Source organism: Notothenia rossii (assembly GCF_949606895.1).
Source record: "Notothenia rossii genome assembly, chromosome: 11".
NCBI lineage: Eukaryota > Metazoa > Chordata > Actinopteri > Perciformes > Nototheniidae > Notothenia > Notothenia rossii.
In genome coordinates, this window is record NC_136910.1 from 32312810 (window position 1) to 32327498 (window position 14689).

Consider the following 14689-nt stretch of genomic DNA (forward strand, 5'->3'; position numbering starts at 1 on the left):
AAAGGACTAGCAGCAGCAGCAGCAGCAGCAGCAGCAGCAGCAGCATGATGATGATGATGTTAAATGTGTTGTTTTAGGAACATCCATTGCAAATACATGGAATTCAATAAACATTGAATAGCATATCATGCAGTTTGTCTGTGCCTTTTCCTCCGTGTTGTCCTGGTTTGCTGTGCTGCCTCCTAGTCGCCACCATGGTTTGCTGTGCTGCCTGGGGATGCTCAAATCGCTCAGAGAAAGGAGTACGAATGTACGGCTTCCCCACTGACACAGAGCGCAGGAAAAAATGGCTGGCTCAAGTCAACAGGAGCAATTTCACGACCAACAGCAAAAAAATATGTGAGGTTATTATATACAAACACTGCATTTGCACTTTTTCACAAAACGAAAAACCACACCATTGGGAAAGCTTAATGTTTTGTTTAATACAAAAAAACAGGGAAAGGCTTGAAAAACACAGAGTTGAGACTCAGGGTGCAGGGTGAGGGTCTCAATGCAGGTATTCAGGCTCCATTGAATCCCCCTCTTGTTCTTGTGCTGAAAGAGGGAGTAACAGACAGGAGAAAGGGTTATACACACCTATATAGCACACCTATTGGATGGGAAATTGCCTTGGGGAGATAAGGTGTGGTCTTTGTTCCCAACTGAAGTTATGGAACTTTATTATTTGTGAGTTTAACAAAGTATGACAAATGGCATCAGTAACAGATGTGATATGAATTTCTATAAAGTTGTCTCACATTCTTGGTCATATTTTATATACAGTATGTAATGAGTATAACATGTCCAGTAAGTTTAAAGTGTTTCCTAATACCGTGTATTCAACCACTATGGAATATGTATGTGGGCAGACAAAACTGAGTTGTTCTGTGTGTGAAGTAACCTCAAGTCACTCCGCAGGCACATTTTGATGCAGACCAGTTTGTTAAGACAAAAAAGGGCAAGACTAGGCTGAGAGCAGAGGCTGTACCCACCATCTTCGTGCATCGCCCTTTGGTCAAAAAGAGAAGGGCCCCTGCACCACGATTCACCCCGGGACCTGTATCTACAAAGCCCATAGCTCATGATCACAGCTATAGTGTGAAAGGTGACACAGGTATAATAAGTATGAACTCTTAGTAACAAAAGTCATATTTCTTATTTTTAAGTGGTATAATATTTTAAATGTTCGAAAATCTACAGTGCCATGTCTTCTACTTACATTAGTCTCAAAGATTGAGGGAAGAAGGGATGAGGAGACTGAGAGAAAGGAAAGTGAGGGTGAAGAAAGAGAGGACATGGCTAGTGTGGAGAGACAGGGAGGGTGGACATCACCCACTCAGCCAGCAGCCAGTCAGCATACGAGGGAACCAGCAGCCAGTCAGCATACAAGGGAACCAGCAGCCAGTCAGCATACAAGGGAACCAGCAGCCAGTCAGCATACGAGGGAACCAGCAGCCAGTCAGCATACGAGGGAACCAGCAGCCAGTCAGCATACGAGGGAACCAGCAGCCAGTCAGCATACAAGGGAACCAGCAGCCAGTCAGCATACAAGGGAAACAGCAGCCAGTCAGCATACGAGGGAACCAGCAGCCAGTCAGCATACGAGGGAACCAGCAGCCAGTCAGCATACGAGGGAACCAGCAGCCAGTCAGCATACGAGGGAACCAGCAGCCAGTCAGCATACAAGGGAACCAGCAGCCAGTCAGCATACGAAGGAACCAGCAGCCAGTCAAACAGATCTATTAAAAAAAATTAAGAGAAAAATTAAAGAGCCAAGAAGGAATCACCAAAAAAGCAAAGTCTGCACTAAGAAAAATCAGGAAGGAAAATGCAGCTCTCAACAAAAACAATGAAAATTAGGGACAACAAATATAAGAAAACGTTTTCAAAAGACCAACTTAAGGCATTAGGCAGACTCACCAGAAAGGGGATGAAATGGAGCAATGAGACAATTAAGAAGGCTTTAAAAATTCGCTTTGCGTGCGGACCAACGGGTTACAAAACTCTGCAGGAATTGCAGATTCCCCTTCCAGGAATAAGGACACTGCAAAGAAGGATGCAATGTGTTAAGTTTGAGCCTGGTGTGTAACAGCTAACATCACTGCCCCTCCACCTGCCAGCACCCAGCCAGAGGAGCGCAAACAACAAAAACAAGCAAGGTGTCCCGTCATGTACCTGGAAGTTTGGGTTGGCAAAATGGAGTAAGAGAGGGACTTGAAAAACCTTGGTGGCTCTCTACTCATGTTGTTACAGTTGTCTTGGTTACAGCTCTCACGTTTTTTTTTTTGCCATTTCCACATCTTTAGAAAATATGAAATAAATGAAGTGAAATCAACCTCTTCTCTGGAGAACAAACTTTGATTTCTCTGTCTTGTGAGTTTGCAGTCTTGCAGTTTTGCTCCTCCACCTGTAACATCACTGCCCCTCCACCTGCTATACAGTAGGTTACTAACAAGATTACTTATATAATACAGTGATAGAATACATGTTTAGTATGCTTACTTATATAAAACAGTAGTATTAAACTTACCTTGTGTTTTCACTCTCACTTAAGTCCCTCTCCCTTTGCCATCAATCCAAAATCAGCTGAGCTGCAACATTATACAGACAGGTAATAATCAACATAATCACAAGGACACAATATGGCTCTGCTAAAAACACTAACGGTACGTCTACACAACAGGCATCAAAAAATCTTGAAGCTGGGCGTGTCTGAAGCTTGGCGATATTTTGCGAGCAACGCGACCAACAACCAATCACATGAATCTCCCGCCCCCGACATACAAAGCAATAGCAATGTTAAAACGAAGTAAACTGGATATAAACTCTTTAAACAGGCGAAAAACCTACCAGTTTCCCCCACTGTCTCTGCCACCTCCCTCCATGCCTGGTTCCTCCGGTTTGTATCCCAGTAAATAGTTCTGGTCGTAAAGAACCGGGTGATTTGCTACCGTAATATCTCGTTTAGAATATGAGGAAATGAACTGCGGTCTGGCTCTCCCAGCTTGCACGCGGTTTGATTGGCTGCGCTTGCACTGGCGGGATTTGCATAAACTGGATTTGATTGGCAAGCATCGAGCCTCAAAAGTTGAACATTGTTCAACTTTTGATGCCGATAGATGCTCGTGATGCTTGCAAAGCCATGCCATGCTCCCCACAATGCAGTTCGGCAAAGATTCAAAATCTTCTACGTCACCCCATTCAAGTGAATGGGCGAAGCGTTGAAAGCATTTTTTGATGCCTGTAGTGTAGACGGGCCGTAACTCTTACACGCACCAAAGTTATATTTATCTAATATTTAACTCCCTCCACCCCCGCATACAATCCCGTTTAGAAGCCCCTCTTCTTAATTCAACAACGTTGGACGAAATGACATTAAGAGAACGGAATTTACTATTAAAAGGCTGTTCAACGTGTGTTGCTAACTTGATCCGTTATCCTAGCTTTATCTGTTATCTGTAAACGTTCCCTAAATCTACTAATTTAGGGATAATCCACTGACATCCTTTAATACACATGTTGATTTGAATCAGATGTACTGATAATATCCGCAATATACATCTTTAAACTTCTTCTTACCTTTAAAAGTCCATCACGAACGGTCTATTATGCTGCAACTCTACAGCTCTGCTAGCCTTGGCGCTAACTTCCGGGGAACGATTGAGAGGCTCCACGATCCGCCATTGCTGTAAAAAAGTGGTCCATTGGAGTGAACGGAGATGACGTAACTCTCAGTCTATACGGCGCTGGCTCTGACACCATTTCTGCCCAGATTTACAAACTCCTGGCAGGACAAGCTTGAGCTCAATTTTCCCACTGGATTAAAAAAAAGCGAGTGAGGGACTGCAACATAAGAGGGAAAGAAAGAGAAACTTTAAAACTGTTAATTGTTATGACCAGGGCCGCCTTAATGCACGGGCTGACCTGGGCTGAAGCCCAGGGGCCTACGGAGATCGGGGGCCTATCATGAGCCAATTAAAAAAAAAAAAAAAAGAAATCAAATTTTTTTTTTTTTTATTTCGGGTGTTTTCAAAAAAAATGTTAAATAAACAAAGTCTTGGCTTTCAGAATATGAAACTTTCATTTCCAAAATCACACGATAAATACATTTTTGAAGTTTGTAAAGGGAAGACGACAGCTCTCCCTCGCCACTCTGCTGTTCCACAGCGCCGCCCCCCCTCCCTCCACTGAAATTATGAATGTAAGGTGTATAGTAATCATAGATAACACAGCAAGGTCCGTTACAGTTTGTCTTCATCTGATTTAAAAAAAACAAAGTCTTGGCTTTCAGAATATTAAACTTGTTTCGGCAAACTCAGATGATAAATACAACTTTGAAGTTTGTAACGGCATAATTACAAGCGGAGAACGGAGTAACTTAACGTCACAGCAGGCATAACAACAGCCGGTGTTTCTCGTGAGGGTTTTCCCCGGGAAACAAACACAATACACACAAACGCAAATATACACAAACACACACACGTCAGTATGAGAATATGTTTCACATGTGACTTATTCAAATTGTGAGTGATTGAGTGAAGAAAAAGTTTGAGTGGCGCTCGGAAAAGAAAATTGTTGAGGGAAAAGGAGTTTCGAGACAAGCAGCTGTTACAAAAAATGCCGAAGCTTACAGGCTATTTTAAACCTGTAGGCCAGGATGAGGAGGAAGGACAGATGAGTTCTGTACCGAGCGGTAGCGGTGCCGGCCGCGGGGCCTCGGAGACAAGTAGGCCGTCTGGTTCTGATAGCGATGGAGTAGCGGGAAAGGAAAAACAGACAGGAGGGACATTATCTGTTGGAGGAGATGGAGAGGACGACGAGGACTTGCTACGTGGAGGGGAGCCAACGGCAACCGGACAAATACATGAGGGAGGCCCGATACGTCACTCATATGGAGGAGAGGACCAGGCGCGTGTAGAGTAGAGTGGAGAAGTGCGATCACAGAGCCTGCCGAGGCTATAAATGACTTTGATTTGTTGTTTAAATAGGGGGCCTACAAAAACTATCAGCCCCAGGGCCTGATGGCAGGTTAAGCCGGGCTTGGTTATGACTAGGGATGGGTCGAGAACCGGTACTAAGTCAATACCGGTACCTGATTGGACGGTATCGGTATACCGTTAAGCCGCTGGACAAACGGTGCTGCTATAGAGAGGCGAACTCCCGCCCATCTACTTCCAACCAAGCGGCAAACTCTGTGCAAGAGCCGGGACGCCAATACGGAAGTGGCACACACTGCAGTTCATATATTGGCCGATAGGGACTGACTGCAGAAAGGAGCAATTTCCACAGACCCCAATGTTAAAATGCCCAACTTTACAGCAGAAAAACACATGTTTCGGTGGATTCAATAAATATTTTTATGAATATAGTTAGATTCCACCTTCATGATTATGGATCTGTGAGTGAATTGTTTTCTAACACGACCCTTTTATTTATATTAGGTCTTAAAGTTTTTGCATAAATTAGGGCGTGGTCACATTGAGTGACGGCTCTGTGAAGTGACTGCTGCTGTTAGCTTCTTGTCTCTCTGCTAGCTGCTCCGTGAAGCTACAGGCACTTTGCCTGTTCAGCTCATCCATGGAACACAACTTGCCCCCGGCCGTGTTTGTTTGTTCTTCATGCTTATATATCGGACTATTGTGACTCGCTCTGCGGTTGAAACAGACGGTGCATGAATGCGGTTTTGCGGTAAGTGAAATTCGAGTACTTATTTATGTGTTAATGATTTTAATCAGCTACGTAATTAATGTTACGGCTTGGGTTAGCGTGTAAGCGAGTGGTAGCGACATCGGTGCTAACGATGCTAATAGTAGCCTCCAAGTTAAAATCATAGAATATATTTATAAAGGTTAAAATGAAATAGAGAAGTGTTAAGTGGGATAATACTGTACAACAAACAGCTTCTGTTTGAGGTTGATAAAATAAGGTCATCCTTGTAACTTAGAGATGATTATTATTTAGGTAGGAACTGTATGCATCGCTAAGGTTAATTTAAATTGGCTATGCTCAAGTATGTAGACAAGCTAATGTCGAAGGAGTGTATGTGAAATCAACCTCGCAATAAGATGTGTGTATATTACAATTATTAAGGTCATATTTCAAGATGATTACTTAGATATTACAATATGGTTGGTTGAGCTGGAGTTCATTATCGAGCTGAAGAACAAACCCAAACCTTGTTGTTTTTATGAATTGCATTACCAAATTGGTATCAAATAAACAACAAGCATTGGTAACACTACTTCCAAAGTTACAGTAAAATAAAAAGGACCCTGACTCGGACAATACACAATCCAACATGTTCAACAGAAGAGAATCAGTTATATTGTTTCTACACATGGTACTTTACATATATATCTGTTTGTTTAAGGTGTCCAGGTGATGCAGACAGGCTGGACCAGAGAGTGAGAGACAGAACTGGACTCCTCACAGCAGTGAACTTCAGCACAGGTACAAATACTATTTTTTTCATACTGTACAAAGAATCAAGAAAGTATTGACTTTAATACACTGATATACATTCCATTAAACAATACTAGATCACCTACACACCAGTGAAGTTGAGGGTTTTTTCTGTGCAAAAAGTTACATTTAGATGTTAACAAGCAATATGATTTTGTCAGCTTTCTAATTTAATGTATTAAAGGCAAAGATATTTAACACATAGTGAGAACTGCTACTATTTATCTCTCAATATTGTCTGTAAAAAACGTGGTAAAAGTTATTCTTTCAGTGAGACAACAGAGAAAGCTTCTACAGTTGCACTACGTTTTGATAACAGTTCAATATTATTTAGATAATAACATATATTGTCTTTGTAGCTCACTGTTGAAATAAAAAAAAAACATTACAATTACAAAATAATTATATCTACAGCAGCTAAACACACAAAAACACCGCTTTCATAAATAACACACTTGTTCTGCAATAATATGTTTTATGTTTCCTGTAATTTTTGTTAGGAAAGGACATGCCTGAAAGACACGACATTTTCTCTTTCTCTGAGGGTCAAGAAGAACATCCAAGAGGAAAATTAAAAGCTGATGCTATGAGATTTTAAGACCACTACACTACTTTTATTGTAAAAACAGTCAGCTGATCGAATGCACCTATTTCCACATCTACACTCCATCAGCTGATTATTTCTATTTGCCTTGCTTTATGAGCTTCACATCACTTGTGCCTCAGATGTGAATGTGTAATCTAATAGTAAGAATAATGGACAAAAGGAGTGCAAATACAAATACAATTTATTGAAATGTGAACCAAAAGTTAATCAAATGTTTTAAATTAAACGCACATATGGACAGAAGGTGTAAACCTATTAAATGTATAAGTAAACACATTTAGTCAAATAAAGTGACAGATTAGGCCCGTGCAGTTGGTATCAGCTTTGCCCAGCATGGGCTCCTCCATCAGTCCCTCCCCCCAGTCCCCCCAGTCCCCCTCGCAGAGGAAAGACCCTCAGTCCTCTCCAAACCAACAGACAGGACGTCCATCACACGGAGGTTTCTCCCTGAAGTCTCTGCAGCTTTCTGGACACCACGCTGTCTCAATCCGTCCACACTGAATATGAGAGGGGGAAAATGAAAATAACAAATGCTTTAGACAATAAGAAACATAAAGGTGACTGTTGAGTTGCTCAGTGTTTTTAGATTGTCAATACTATTACTGTATAACTAATATATCAGGGTAAGAGGCACATTCAAATAAAGATTGGTCTTTAAATACATGTTGTCTTTTGAATTGTTTGTCTAAAGTCAAGGATCTAGAACTGGTACTTAGTTTTAATGATACAGTCTGGTTATTATGCTGTTTGGAGGAGGCCTCACAGGTAAGAGCAATAACTAGCTTCCATCACATGTACCTTAGCTTGACTTAAATGTATTAAACATATAATTAAGTGATATCAAAATATAAATAACTAATGTCATGCAAACATATTAATATTTGCTTGATTCCAATGTTGAATTTAGCACAATTGCATACAAACGTTGAAGTATTATTTGAATTATTTGAAGGATTAAAGTAACGTGTTATGGCAGGAAAGTTCAATCTGGTATATTCATTTTAATGTCACCTCATATATAGAATGTGTGTTAAACTTGTGATTTCTGCATTGAGTGACTTCTGCCTAGCAGATACCAAGAAGAGGCCCCTAGGGTTTCTCTGTCAATTATCAATAGTCCTTGCAATGAACAGGGGAATTCCCAGATACATTTTCAGATATAAGACAGTTAAAGTCTTGTAGAATTAATGATTTATCTCCTACACATCCTGCAGGCCTTGAGACTTGGGTCACCCAGCAGTAAACAAGATAAACGTCCTTTTGAGCTTATCAATAAAATGTATTCATTCCTAGTAAGCTGACTTTGGGGTGAAGGGAAGTTCAGGGAAGCCATTAAGCCACAAGAACAATTAACTTATGTTGGTTGACTGATGCGGGGACTGTCATGGGACGATGGCGTTTGGATATTTACAAATATGGCTTTCATAGAGAAAAACAGGTGACTGTTGTGTGATAAGATACATGATACGATGTTTGTGTGTTGAAGATGTTTAGGGGGAATGAGTATGTGTCCTGTCAAAGAGTCCTCTGTCATGACTCCGAATCATTGATTGGGGGATCTGCCTGAGGGCAGAGGGACAGAAACACACACACACACACACACATACACTGTGAAGCAACAGATGGAATCAACAAACTGACTTACTACCTAGGATCCCGCCCAGAAGGGAAACCGACCAATGGAACACTGCCAACTCACTGTCTAGCTCGCTCAGAAGTGAACTCTGTGTATAAATGTTGTGATCATTTTGAAGATCGGCGCTCTTGTTTTTGACTTGCCGTTCCTGAGACGTGTCTCACACGGTGGTAGAACCTGACCCAGGGGGACTCTGCAGAGTGCTTCGTGATTAGGTGAAGTATTTGTATGATTTTGCCATTAAAGCAGATTATTGTTTAACCCTTATCCTGGCTGCTTTGAATTTTTCCTTCTTTGAGAACTCGCTCATATAGGAACGGCGCGGAGCAGAGATTCTGCCCCAACAACGTTAAGGGATTTTAAGATTCTGAAGTATTATGCTAAAATCTCGATAACTTAGATTATTATTTATAGTTTTGCTGAATAGTTTAATGTCCGCTCACCTTAGAAACGTAAAATACCACGGCAGTGTGCCGATGGGGAGCATGTTAGCTTAGCTTGGTAGCTTCAGCTAGCTCTGGAACTTTCAGCTCGGTGGCAGCAGGTCCCGCCTCGGCTCCGCCTCTTTGCCCCTTATTTGGAGCAGGCTGGAGCAGGCGGAAGTTGAAATCTGACGTCACTTTAGAGCCGTTAGTGGCCGACTCCGCCTACTAAGGGCTTCTTGGCAACTCTTCAGAATCCTATGGGTGACGTCACGGACCCTACGTCCATTTATATATACAGTCTATGCTTCTGACCCGGAAGCGGAAAATTATACATTGAAGTCAATGGAGAGAGAAAAGTCATCTTTCGATCCCGTTTGAATTGTGCCACGAATGACACATATGATGTTTGTCAAATTAAAAGAACATTTTGCAAGTCAAAAAAATAAAAATGTGTCGTAAAACTGTGAAGTTACACATTTTTTTGTGTGAAACCGCTCAGTGAACTAGAGGTCTCTGGTCTCGCACAAAACGCGTCACCATCACAAAGATGGCTGTCACGTTAGTAAATTTCACCTGTTTCTTTCAGAATGAGACGAAAAAAGTATAAAACGAGGTGAAAATCACTACAAGTCTGGGCATGTTGAGAGCTGTACACACACGAAATGGGTTAGTCGGTTCTGTAAGAGCCAGCATGCGGGACCGGCTTTACAAGGTTTCAGTGAGTAATATGAGTGCAATGTTTAACGTTAATGTCAGCTAGCTAACATTAGCTAACAAGGTACACTAACGTGTTTTTGTTTTAGCAACTAGTTTTCTCCTTAAGAACTTCGTGGTCTCTGTATATGCTGTGGATAACATTAGTGTTCACAAGAACAAGATACACTCCCGTGTTTTGTTTTAGTTGCTCTTCAGATTGAAGCGGCCAGTTTTATATCGACTATATGTGTGATCTCCTTTTTACATTTCGTTGTGTCATTTGAGTTTATTTGCTGTGTGTAGATTCAAGGATTTTGGTTATCTTGTCAATTTGTTTGGTTATCTAGGCACAGCTGTGTGTGACTCCCTCTGGTACACTGGTATGTGTTTTCCTAATGTAGAGAGCATTGATTAATTAATAAACTACACACTGACTCTAGATCCTGACCAAATCCTTTTTTTTTGTTGATCAAATGTTTTTCAAAAATGTATTGTATATTATATAACAGCTGCACATCACAGACCTGAGTCTCTGCTAATGTGGACCACGAAGGAGGCGATCATCATCCCCATCCCCAAAGACCCTGCATGGCATGGAAATCTCCTCCTCCTGGAAAGATTCTACACCCAGCATATGCTCCCTGTGTTGGCCAGTAGAGAGGAGGACATTTAAATAAACATACTCTTAACACCCTCGGACTCTGCGTTGTGTTTCGTATGTGTGATGGGGTGTTATGCAGAGGGGAGGAAAACAGGACACAGCAGATTGGGATTGTGGTGGAGATGCTGAGCAGTTATTTAATTGTTGCATGTAATTATTATTATACTGCGTGCTTCTTAGTTATTCCATCTTTTGCTGTAACATGGATCTGTATGTAACTCTATATTTACTTGTTATCTACCACACTTCCTTCTACATCATACACCATCATTATACATGATGGTGTATATAGGATATATATATTTGTATACATATCTGTAAATTGTATAATTTTATTTTTCGTATTTGGGTTTGTTGGAAACGTCTTTTTGATCTCTCTGTCTATAAACACAAACTGAGTAAGATTGACAATAAAGTTGACTTTGAAAAAAAATATATTCTTTATGAAAATAGTTGACTGTTGTCAAATGAATCCAAATGAAACGTTGGACTGAACTACAACTAAGCCTTTAAATCTCTACGGACTGTTTTTCAGTGGGTTTGTGGAGTTTGTAGTTTTCAGTTCCCTGTACTGATTAACAGCTAAGCTCCCTTTCTCTTTTGTCCACTCAAATACACTTGGCCCTTTCTCTTTTCCATGTGGAATATGGCAGCTGCATATTCTGCTTTTCTCATCTGGCTCCCTGTCTGCTCGTCTACAATGAGAAAATTATATAATTAATTACTAATAATCATTTAAACCTGTTATTACCAATATTTCACAAATTGTTCATGTAAACTTAAGAGCACAGCTGTATGATGAGTGTCAACTTTGCTTGGTTCATCTTACTGGGGGGCAGCTACATGGATGTCAGTGCAGTCCACAATAATTTTGCAGTTGAAGGCAGAATGAATTTATTATTGACTCAGAATGAAGCATAACTTCATGTCATACAATACATTGACTTTATTTGTAATTGTGTAAAAAAATATGAGCATTGATTAGCAAGCAGGACCTGCAGGAACAGAGAATGGTGATGGATGGAGCTGGGAAGAGAGAAGAATAAAGAAAACAGATCAACTTTATTATCGGATATTAAAAATTCAATTTCAAAACAAGTTGCCGCTCCTACAGTTTTCTAGTATGTAAAGATGATTTCACATGACCAATGCAAAATATCACACTCAATACATGTGTGTCTCTGGGGGGTGCATTGTGCCTTTGATGTATATAAATAATATACCATAACCAAATACTATTACGTACAGTGGAAATCAGGTTGCCAGAGCAGGTCAGTCCAGTGTGCATGTTCCTCAGGGTCTCAGCAGTTACAGGTGAGGTAAAGAAAATAAAAGAGAAAAAGGTCAGTAACAACACTTTAAAGCAGTGGTTCCCAACCTGGGGGTCGCGACCCCCTTGGGGGGTCGCCAAAGATCGCAGGGGGGGCGCCAGACCTCAGATGATTTGAGGCCTAATATCATATTTAGAATTTAAAAAAAAATTTACATATCATTTTTTTTTTACATATCATTTTTTTTAAATATTGTAACGCAATACATGATTGGCGCTAAAAGCCTTGTCTACATTACAATAAAATATAGAAATTAATTGATTAACTAAAATTAAAATTCAAAAAATTAATCTGATACTCCTCCGATTGGCGCCAACATTGACGTTACTGTGTCAGCTTTCATAATAATAACAGTTTGCTGCGCTTGCTAGCTAGCGACCGACTTCATAAGGTGAATATTTTTGTCTAAAAATGTCTGAAAAACGTAAAGGAGATGACAGCTGATCTGCAGTCAAAAAGAAAATGAGGACCTACCTAGAGAGCTATCTTAACTTCGGTTTCATGGAGGGAACGGACAAAACCCGCCCAGAGTGTGTGATATGCAGAGAGAAGCTAGCCAACGAAAGCATGAAACCCAGCAAAATGAAGAGACACCAACAGACCATGCACCCAGAAACAGTCGGGCGTGATCGGGACTTTTTCATAAAGAAACAACACCGTGCAAAGGCAAACAAGCCAATGGATATTAGAACAGCGTTTGTTAGGGCTGGCAGCGAGGCCTCTTTTGAATGTGCACTTTTAATAGCAAAGGCAAAGAAACCGCACAACATTGGCGAGCAGCTCATTAAGCCAGCTTGCATTAAGATGGCTGAGAAACTGTGCGGCCCGCAGGTCGCGGAGAAGCTAAAAATTGTACCACTGTCAAACAATACGGTGAAAGATAGAATTGAGAAGATGGCAAGTAACTGCGAGCTGCAACTGCTCGAAAAGCTTGGAAAGGGGCCATTTGCCATACAACTTGATGAAACCACAACTGTAGCAGACGAGGCTGTGCTGATCGTTTATGTGCAATATATCGATGGGGAAGATTTGAAGCAGGACATTCTTATGTCAGTCAACCTTACCAATACCACCCGGGGTGAGGACATTTTTACTGCAGTGGATTCTTACCTCTCATCCCACAAGCTTTCCTATGAGAATTTAGTTGCATGTTGCACAGACGGAGCTGTCTTTATGATGGGGGAAAACAAGGGATTTAACAGTCGCTTGAAAGAAAAGGCCCCACACTGCACAATATTTCACTGTGTGATACATCGCCAGGCCCTGAAACTGTCAGAAGACCTCAGCGAAACACTCTCAACTGTTATTAAAATAGTCAATTTCATCAAAGGTTGCCACCCCAACAAGCGTCTATTCGCAGACTTGTGCGAGGATGAAGTGCACCAAACCCTCCTCCTGCACACCGAGGTGCACTGGCTCTCACGCGGCCGAGTGCTGGCACGCTTTGTAGAACTGAAGGAAAAAATTGAAGAGTTTCTACAAACTCGTAACCGCGCACTGTCAGAGCAAGTGACTGAGTCATTCTGGATTAAAACAGCATACCTGGCCGACATCTTCAGTCTCTACAATGAAACAAACAAGCGTCTGCAAGGCGTGGAGTCCAACATTCTCCAATGATGCATTTGTGCGCAAACTGGAGTACAGGGTCGGGAAAATGGAGAGGGGGGAGCTGCAACAGTTTCCACTACTGCTGAAACAATCCCAAAACAATCCTGAAACGGTGCCTGTGTCTGTACGTCGCGAGTTCATCCGCCGTATGAACGCACTGCAAACGGAAATGAAATCACGGTTCGCTGACATAGACGAGTATGTCTCCAAGGAATTGTGGGTTTTAGATCCCTTTATTGCCAAAGTTGAGGATGTGGAATACCTGGATTGCGAAGATGAGCTCACCTACATCCAAGCTGACTCGCTGTCAAAGAAATACTTCCAGGAAAAAGGATTTTAAAAGTTTTGGATTCTCAAAGGACCAAGCCTCGCTCCAAAGATCACACTGCATGCCACGACCAGGATTATACTCCCATTCAGTACGACATATCTATCAGAAACAGCCTTCAGCGCACTTGTTGCCATCAAAACAAAAGCACGCAACACACTGGACGTTCACAACGACTTTAGACTGGCTGTCACTCACATTACACCGGACATTCCATCCCTGGCTGCGGGCGTGCAAGCCCAAGGTTCACATTAATGAACCTACTTGAACCTCGTCTTCTCTCTGCTACCTTTTCCATGGCAAACAAGCATTTGATTTACCTGCTTAATATGCCAGTTTTTCATTTTTGTTTTATACAGGCCTATGCAACCATATTACCATTTATTTATTAGACATAGTATATTCTTTTGAAGTGTCCTGTTCTTTGACATTTGAAATAAATATGATGCATACATTTGCAAGTTAGTAGCTAATAAAAGCATACAAAGACAGAAATGTATCATTTTTTCTTTAATATAAATGTTTCTTCTGCGCGTAAAGTGTCGGTTTCAGTTGGATTATTTGTCACAGTTGCTCCGATCAGATCGGTCTCCTCCATTTTGCAGATTATTTACGATTTTTTAATCCACATAAACACATCGCCAAAATCCGGTTTACTTTGAGCATGTGTTTTAAACAGTTGAATCCCTTTGTGAATTATTTCCACTTGCACCGTCCTTTAATTTCTTGATACAGCGGGCATCCAAATTCATTAATCCTGAGTCCAATAACCAACAAAGTCACTCCAATAGTGCTCCTTAATTACGCTTTCATTCTCCTTTAATTAAATACTTCACATTCATCCAGTTTGTGACAGTAGTTTTAGCATTTTTGAGACTTTTAAACTTTAATTACCGCTGTTGCCGTGTGTGTGTGTGTGTGTGTGTGTGTGTGTGTGTGTGTGTGTGTGTGTG

The 14689-nt window shown here is 41.2% G+C and overlaps 1 long non-coding RNA gene across 1 annotated transcript in view; it reads right to left on the minus strand.

Annotated features, from left to right (window-relative positions):
* Nucleotides 1-405: 405 nt before the first annotated feature.
* Nucleotides 406-14689, minus strand: part of LOC307024898 — a 34083-nt gene continuing 19799 nt past the window's right edge. The window contains exons 2-4 of the long non-coding RNA XR_013804024.1: nucleotides 3562-3668; nucleotides 1903-2573; nucleotides 406-1721 (exon numbers count right to left, since the gene is read on the minus strand). This is a non-coding gene — a long non-coding RNA (uncharacterized lncRNA). The remainder of the gene's footprint in view (nucleotides 1722-1902; nucleotides 2574-3561; nucleotides 3669-14689) is intronic.